The sequence below is a fragment of the Tubulanus polymorphus genome, chromosome 2, assembly GCF_964204645.1.
Source record: "Tubulanus polymorphus chromosome 2, tnTubPoly1.2, whole genome shotgun sequence".
NCBI lineage: Eukaryota > Metazoa > Nemertea > Palaeonemertea > Tubulaniformes > Tubulanidae > Tubulanus > Tubulanus polymorphus.
In genome coordinates, this window is record NC_134026.1 from 18,195,028 (window position 1) to 18,203,159 (window position 8,132).

General features: G+C 33.9%; 1 long non-coding RNA gene across 2 annotated transcripts; it reads right to left on the reverse strand.

Moving 5' to 3' along the window:
• Nucleotides 1-1,375: 1,375 nt before the first annotated feature.
• Nucleotides 1,376-7,785, reverse strand: LOC141900137 (uncharacterized). Of its 2 annotated transcripts, none has more exons than XR_012618663.1 (3): nucleotides 7,650-7,785; nucleotides 5,355-5,539; nucleotides 1,376-1,929 (listed from the first exon to the last, which is right to left on the reverse strand). It is a non-coding gene; the product is annotated as an uncharacterized LOC141900137 (long non-coding RNA). The 2 variants fall into 2 exon arrangements; XR_012618664.1 differs by lacking the exon at nucleotides 7,650-7,785 and adding an exon at nucleotides 5,919-5,953.
• Nucleotides 7,786-8,132: the final 347 nt, after the last annotated feature.

Genomic DNA, 8,132 nt, shown 5'->3' on the forward strand with positions numbered 1-8,132 from the left:
ATACTCTATATGGACATGATTTGTATTTTGCAGATGTCTGAACCATGGATGTTAAAGAATGTTATTAGAATGTTATTAGAATGGGTAACAGATAATCCCACCCGGTGAAAGTACCCAAAACTTGATTTCACAGCAAATTTAAATAAAATTCGTCAATATTCTTGTTGAAAAACTTAAATATATATGTAGTTTTCAAAAATTTCAAATTTTCCGTGGTGTTTTTCTTTGACAATGTGTGACTTTAACCAAGCTATGGTCATGAAATGACATTACTCTGTGACTTTAAGCAAGTAACATGCATGAAAATAATATTGTTAGTAGTTTTTGTTAAAATTTCTGTTAAAAAATTAGGTCCGAAAGTTATAGTAAAATATCTATGTACATAATAATTATCTATTTTCATTTGGGCTTTATACAGAGAACTGAGGGATTTTTACCAGGAGTTGATATTTACCTACTTTCATTAGTCTTTGTTTCAAAACCAGTAGTGATTTATTATAGGGCTTTTCTCTGTTCATTTATTGAAGTTAACATTTTTGTGCAAATTCAACTTATATATAATTTGTAATTGTAAATAAATTATGATCATAATGTCTTTGATACACAATTTCTTTAATTATTTTTATGAGTGTCTCTCGAAACTGGTCTACCATTCCAAAATCTGTTTCTCTGATTTCCTTAGTGTTTATTTAAAGAACAATTAAATGGGGACTTGTAAGTAGTCATTGGTAGACAAATATGGTAATTAAATACCCCCCTAAGTAATGCAGCTGTGATAGGACTATCACATTAGTCAAGAAGAAACACAACATCCATAGTGTACAATAAATGAACAAAAGAAATCCCACCAAAATAATTCAGCCAAAAAGAATTCTTGAATAGAACAGTATATAATAGACACATTGATTAAATATATACACTGTTCTATTAAAAAATTCTCTTTTTGGCTGAATTATTTTGGTGGGAGTTCTCACGTTTAGGAATATTAGATGAATACAATATTAGGCTCCTGGGGCCGGTTGCATAGTCATGACTTAGATTTAAGACCAGTTTAAGACCAACTGAGTTCTATAGCCAATCTAACAACTTAAGTCTTAAGATTTAAGACCACTTTTGGACTTAAGTCACGACTGTGCAACTGGCCCCTGATCTTGGTTGCAAAATAAGGCAGGCCCTGTTCACCAAAGCTCAATGGCTCCCACTACCAACAACTGTTCCAAAACAGCTCATCATCTTTCTAAATGGTTAGCCTGTAATCTTAATCTTGTGAATAATTAGCTTGAAATTTAGCATTCAGAACTTGTATTTTTTTTTAAGTAGGGAAAATATAAAAATTAAACAAATGATCAACTCAAAATTTAAATATATCTCTCTTTATTACAGATTTCATCATAATTTTGATACATTTGTATTATTCTTGTCCATACAAAGTAATTACATTGTACAATTCTACTTCATTCTGTCAAGTGGTCTGACTTATAATGTCAAATTAATGGTGACACTTTACAAAATAAGCAGCTTAAACGGGTAGAAATAATTAATTAACAACTGCTTCCTAGCCAGTAATTTAATTCTATCAATAACTAGCAGCCACCTGAATTAAACCTTATAAATGCCAAAGTAATTACAATGTACAATTCTACTTCATTCTGTCAAGTGGTCTGACTTATAATATCAAATTAATGGTGACGCTTTACAAAATAAGCAGCTGAAACAGGTAGAAATAATTAATTAACAACTGCTTCCTAGCCAGTAATTAAATTCCATCAGTAACTAGCAGCCACCTGAATTAAACCTTATCATAAATGCCATGCCATGTTTTTGAGAGCGTTAATTAGTATCCTTTCACGGGTATTTTCGGAGGCTCTGCATATAAATATACTTCTGGGTGCTGAGGATCATAACCCGCTTATTATTAGATCAACCAACCTGGAAGAGATAAATATACATATAGGAATTGACAAAACAAAGTACACGATGTCTGATGAACAATCATTCACGAATACGGTAAGTGACAGAACATTTTTTTGAAGCAGTGACATCCGTCATTTTCAAAATCAAGGGCATCCATACGTATTTTCAGATTTTCATGTAGGCTATTCTAAAAATAGGATTTGCACTAAAATACATTTTGGGAATCATCGAATGATCCATTTTGGTCAGCAATTATTTAAATATATTTCTCCAATTCGTGTTTTTTTAACTTTTAATTCTCAGAATTAAATAAATTGTTAAATTGATGGAATTAATGAACTTATGTAATATTTCAAAATTCAAAATTGAAATATTTTGATAGAACGATAACCACACTCAAATGTGGTGAACGTATAATAAGATAAAAACCCACTACTTACAGATTAAAAGAATTTAAAAACAAGAATTTATTTATTCAATCTAAAATATATAGAATACACAACGTTTCGATCTCAACCTAGAGATCATCGTCAGGTGTTTTTTTAAACAGTTGTGTAATCTATTTAGCTAGTGTAATCTATTTAAACTGTGTGATGAATTTTCTTCAACTCGTGATAAATTTGAGCTGTGCGGTAACTTTAAGTATTAACTTAGTATTAATGAACTATTGATTTGCAGTACCTTTTCATTCAAATGGTACAATAATCATCTCAAAATCTTCAAAGTAGGTAAAAATCTTGGCAATTTTTTACTTGTAGTATTTTTAACTGTGCGATGCGATGAATTATTAGAATTAATTTTTAAATATTTTGAAATCAAGCTAGCATAATAAATTATTGATCATATTATGGATTTTTACAATTTCGATTTCCAGAGTTGTGGCTCCCCATTAAGTAAAGCTGTTAATATTTACTTAGTTCAACTTCATTATCTTAATTGTAAGGAATCCAGCCAATACTTAAATAATTAGTGGGACCACAACTGCATGGCAATTGTTCATGTTAACAACAGGACAATAGGATTGCAAGGCCAGGTGAAGCTCATGGTCTGTATTGTCATAGAAGTTTGCTTACACACTTTTATGATATCATGGATATTAAGACAGCTAGAATCATTTCTATGGGTGTTTGTTAATTCTTAGTTAATGAAAAATGACAAATACTTCTAAAACACAGTCCTTGAAAAAAGATTTTTGAGTTTGAAAAAATGATCCAGTCTAGCCTTGCTAACTTGGTAATGTAGGTAATTTCACATAATTACATAATACTTTCACATAATACTTGCATTGCTTTGGACAATCCCTAGAACTTGTGTTGGCAATATCTATTGCCACCAAATTTTGCAACATAGGAAAAAATGTCACTTTTTGTATAGTAGGAAAAAGAACTCAGTTGTTATAAACATATATATTCGAGTTGACTGCATTAATTATCAGTCATTTTATCAATGATCTCTTTCTATTGAATTTCAAACCTGCTATTGTATTTGGCGCTGTATTTTAGTACCCCTAAGTTTCTCCACTTAAAATTTCTTTAGTTTGTGGCATACTATGAACATTACTTAAATCAAAAATTAAAAGTTAATCAAAAATTATTACTCTATTGTTAGTTAAAATCAAATTAGTAAGCAGTAATTATATTCTGAATGTCTATGGCATTTTTTTCCTACTGTCATTTTCACTGGTGGTATTTTTTCCTACAATCGCCTCACAGGTAAGTCAGGTAAAAAAAAGTTCACATAGCATAACCCTTTATCTTGCAGGAAACTGAAAAATTAGTTTCAGTGTTAATCGCACAGTTCTAATTATTTATTTAAGAATCTATCGAAAGAGTTTATTGCACTGTTTGGATATATTGCAGTTTTATTGCAAGCTAATAGAATTGGAGAATCATCTTTTTTTTGATATGTGATTGAAAATACCAAGTAGAGATTTTTACCTGCTTCAAAGGATTTCAACCCAGGGGTTTTATCTACTACCCCTTATCTTATACCAGTAGTTAAATATGTTTTTGATAAATTTGTAACGGTCATGCATTATTCTCATCTTCAGACTGTTAAACGCAAGCTGACCTCTCTACAGAAGTTGAGGTGTAATGAAAGAAAAAGATTTGCAAGAATAACTAAAAAGGTGAAAACAAAATTACTTTTATAAGAACAGATCATACAAGAATCATGTTTTCATAATATATTCAAAAGTAAATGAAAGGGCCTACGAGATTTTCATATGATTATAACATTTTTCAGATAAAATCAGAAAAGAACTTGCCAGCAATGGTTTTACTACAATATAACAAGGGGTCTGTAGATATTGTTTCAAGCAAGTACCAAACATGTTTATTGTTTCAAATACTTGTTTAACGAATATATATGATTCTCATATCTGACAATTCACAGGATAATTTTTCTTGATAAATACATGTATGGAACCACATGACTTGGTGACAATCAAGTGATCATAATTCAGCAAATATTTTTTTTCTTTTTAGACATCCCTGCACTTCAGACGGCAACACAAAATTCCGTACTTAAGTCGGAGTTCTTAAAAGTGGTAGTAGCGTCCCTAAAAAAATCTACGGATGAAAATTCAGATGGAGAAGTGTTATGGAGTAAAGTTTCATTGAAGGACCATGCATATGAAGAAATTGACGCCCAAGGGAATCATACTCTAAGAGCTTTGGTCTCAAAAATTATCGTCGGAGCTGGTGAGTTAACACTAAGGCCTTTTTTATTAGTCGGAGTTCAGAATTTTTCACGAAATAGTGGGAGGGCTAAGGGAATATTTGATAATATGTGCTTTAAACTGGAAGAAAACAGGGAAAAAATTTTTAAAAAAAAGTTTTTTAGAATTATTTTGAGTATTTCCTACATTAAACCTTAGAAGGACTGCAGAAAAAAATAAAAAAGGAGTGAAAATTGTGATGAATATGATTCAAATAATGGGAGAAATGAAAAAACTTTTTTTGAAAATTACAAGATTGAACATTGAGATGAACATAAATGTTTACAAGTTGCTAGATTGCAAACCAAGACGTACATGACAAAAAAATTTATTACTTTTGAAAAATTGTGATGAAAACAGGGAGGACTTTTTCTTTAATTAGATGATTTTGGCAGAATTCTGGGAGGCCGATCCAAGTAAGGTTAAATCATACATTCTATTACAAATTCTTATGTTATTTCCAGAAGGAAAAAAAGTCGATCAATATGGGGCGATGACACGAATAGACCTACATGGTGGCCTGATTAAATCAACAATCCGGAGGGATATTTTGCTGAATTTTGACCGAAACAAATGGAAAATCAGGACAATTCCACATACTAAGCAGCAGGATAGCACGTCATGTGGACTTCTATGCCTTGCTGTGAGTAGCAAAAAAAAATTCAATAACTCCTTCAAATTATCACTGATAGTTTCTTTAATTTATAGGTCTTCGCATTACCTGAAATTCTCTTCTTTCAGTTCGCTGAAGGTCTAATATGCGAAACCTCGCTAGAGGATTTTGAATCAGCTAGTTCTGGAATCGAATCTATGCAAGAACAAGTGCTGGAAATTCTCCATGGTGTATGCGGTAGGTACTCTTCTATCAGTAGATCAAAGCGCAACTTGTTGGTGGTCAAGATACATCTGAAATAAATGAAATGAACAATATATATATTTCTATAGATACAGAAATACTAAAAATGGTATGCCGGTTGTGTGGCCAAAAGGAACCAGCTGATGACAAACACAAAAGAATTCTCTGGGTAAGAGTTACAAAAAAGCTGTTAATAATCACTTATATTATTATTACCATACTCTGATCAGATTATTGGATTATCTCTTTTTAAGGAAGGATGTGAGAGGTGTGAATTCTTTTGGCTGCACAGGCAGTGTATCAAGAGGGGTAAAGGAAGTTGCCGATTGAGAAGAGGTGTTTGTCCAATTTGTGCACTGTAATAATGTTTTGTATTTTGTGAATAGACAATTCGAAATATATTTTATACTGTAATCGTTTTTCTCTTACATTGGATTGTAAAACATTACCAACTCATTCAGACTTGCACTTATTAACTATGTTCAAGTTGGTCGGTCAAGGTTTACTGTATTTTTTGGTGAAAGGAGATATTTTCTATGTTTTTATGGATATACAACAAAATGTTTGTAGGACTCGTGGTGCAATTTGAATCGAAAGTTGATGGATGGACGAATGGTTAGAGGATGTCAGCTATCCCCAGGGATGTTAATATGCCAGATAATGTCCAGTTAAGGTCCCCAGGGTTGTTAATGCAGATATCAACTTCAGGGATGTAAATATGCCAGATAATGTTCATTTAAGGTCCCCAGGGTTGTTAATATAAATATCAACTTCAGGGATGTAAATATGCCAGATAATGTCCATTTAAGGTCCCAGGGTTGTTAATGTAAATATCAACCCCCAGGGATGTAAATATACCAGATAATGTCCAGGTAAGGTCCCCAGGGTTGTTAATGTAAATATCAACTTCAGGGATGTTAATATGCCAGATAATGTCCAGTTAAGGTCCCCAGGGTTGTTAATGTAAATATCAACCCCCAGGGATGTAAATATACCAGATAATGTCCAGGTAAGGTCCCAGGGTTGTTAATGTAAATATCAACCCCCAGGGATGTAAATATACCAGATAATGTCCAGGTAAGGTCCCCAGGGTTGTTAATGTAAATATCAACTTCAGGGATGTTAATATGCCAGATAATGTCCAGTTAAGGTCCCCAGGGTTGTTAATGCAGATATCAACCCCAGGGATGTTAATATGCCAGATAATGTCCAGTTAAGGTCCCCAGGGTTGTTAATGCAGATATCAACCCCAGGGATGTTAATATGCCAGATAATGTCCAGTTAAGGTCCCCAGAATGGTTAATGTAAATATCAACCCCCAGGGATGTAAATATGCCAGATAATGTCCAGTTAAGGTCCCCAGGGTTGTTAATGCAGATATCAACCCCAGGGATGTTAATATGCCAGATAATGTCCAGTTAAGGTCCCCAGAATTGTTAATGTAAATATCAACTTCAGGGATGTTAATATGCCAGATAATGTCCAGTTAAGGTCCCCAGGGTTGTTAATGCAGATATCAACCCCAGGGATGTTAATATGCCAGATAATGTCCAGTTAAGGTCCCCAGAATTGTTAATGTAAATATCAACTTCAGGGATGTTAATATGCCAGATAATGTCCAGTTAAGGTCCCCAGGGTTGTTAATGCAGATATCAACCCCAGGGATGTTAATATGCCAGATAATGTCCAGTTAAGGTCCCCAGAATTGTTAATGTAAATATCAACTTCAGGGATGTTAATATGCCAGATAATGTCCAGTTAAGGTCCCCAGGGTTGTTAATGTAAATATCAACTTCAGGGATGTTAATATGCCAGATAATGTCCAGTTAAGGTCCCCAGGGTTGTTAATGTAAATATCAACTACAGGGATGTTAATATGCCAGATAATGTCCAGTTAAGGTCCCCAGGGTTGTTAATGCAGATATCAGCCCTGGGGATGTTAATATGCCAGATAATGTCCAGTTAAGGTCCCTAGGGTTGTTAATGCAGATATCAGCCCCAGGTATGTAAATATGCCAGATAATGTCCAGTCAAAGTTCCCAGGGTTGTAAAAATTTATCTGATTAAATCAACAATCCGGAGGGATATTTTGCTGAATTTTGACTTTTTTGGTTCGTTTAAAGCCACATTTACTCATAGAAATATAATTAATCAATTTACCCTAAAGGGCTGTAAGTATGTCAGATATGACCATTCAATATCCTCAGGGACGTTAACGAACAATACCCATCCAGTTAAGATCCCTGGGGCCGCTAATTGGGGCTGCATGCCGTAAAACGGCATACAGTTATACCTGTGAAACGGGCGCAGCCATATTTGACTTTTGATTGGTTGAGCTCACAGAGCGACGCCATCGTGCGGCAGACTAGCGGAACTAATCTGCTCTGGATTGTTCGGCATGCCTGCCGCCGGAAATAATCTAAAGTCGAGGTTTAATCGGATGTGAAAAGTAAGAGAATTAGCATAGCAACAACGAAAGATATAGATCCGCTATAGATAAAGTATATAAAATCATTCCTCGGAGGTCAACCACTCCCCAGCGAACAAAAAGGGAAAATAACACGATACGCGGGGCCAGCGCGTACCCTCCTGGCTATATCCACACCGTGCGCACGGAATTTTCACGCTGAACATTCCCAGTGC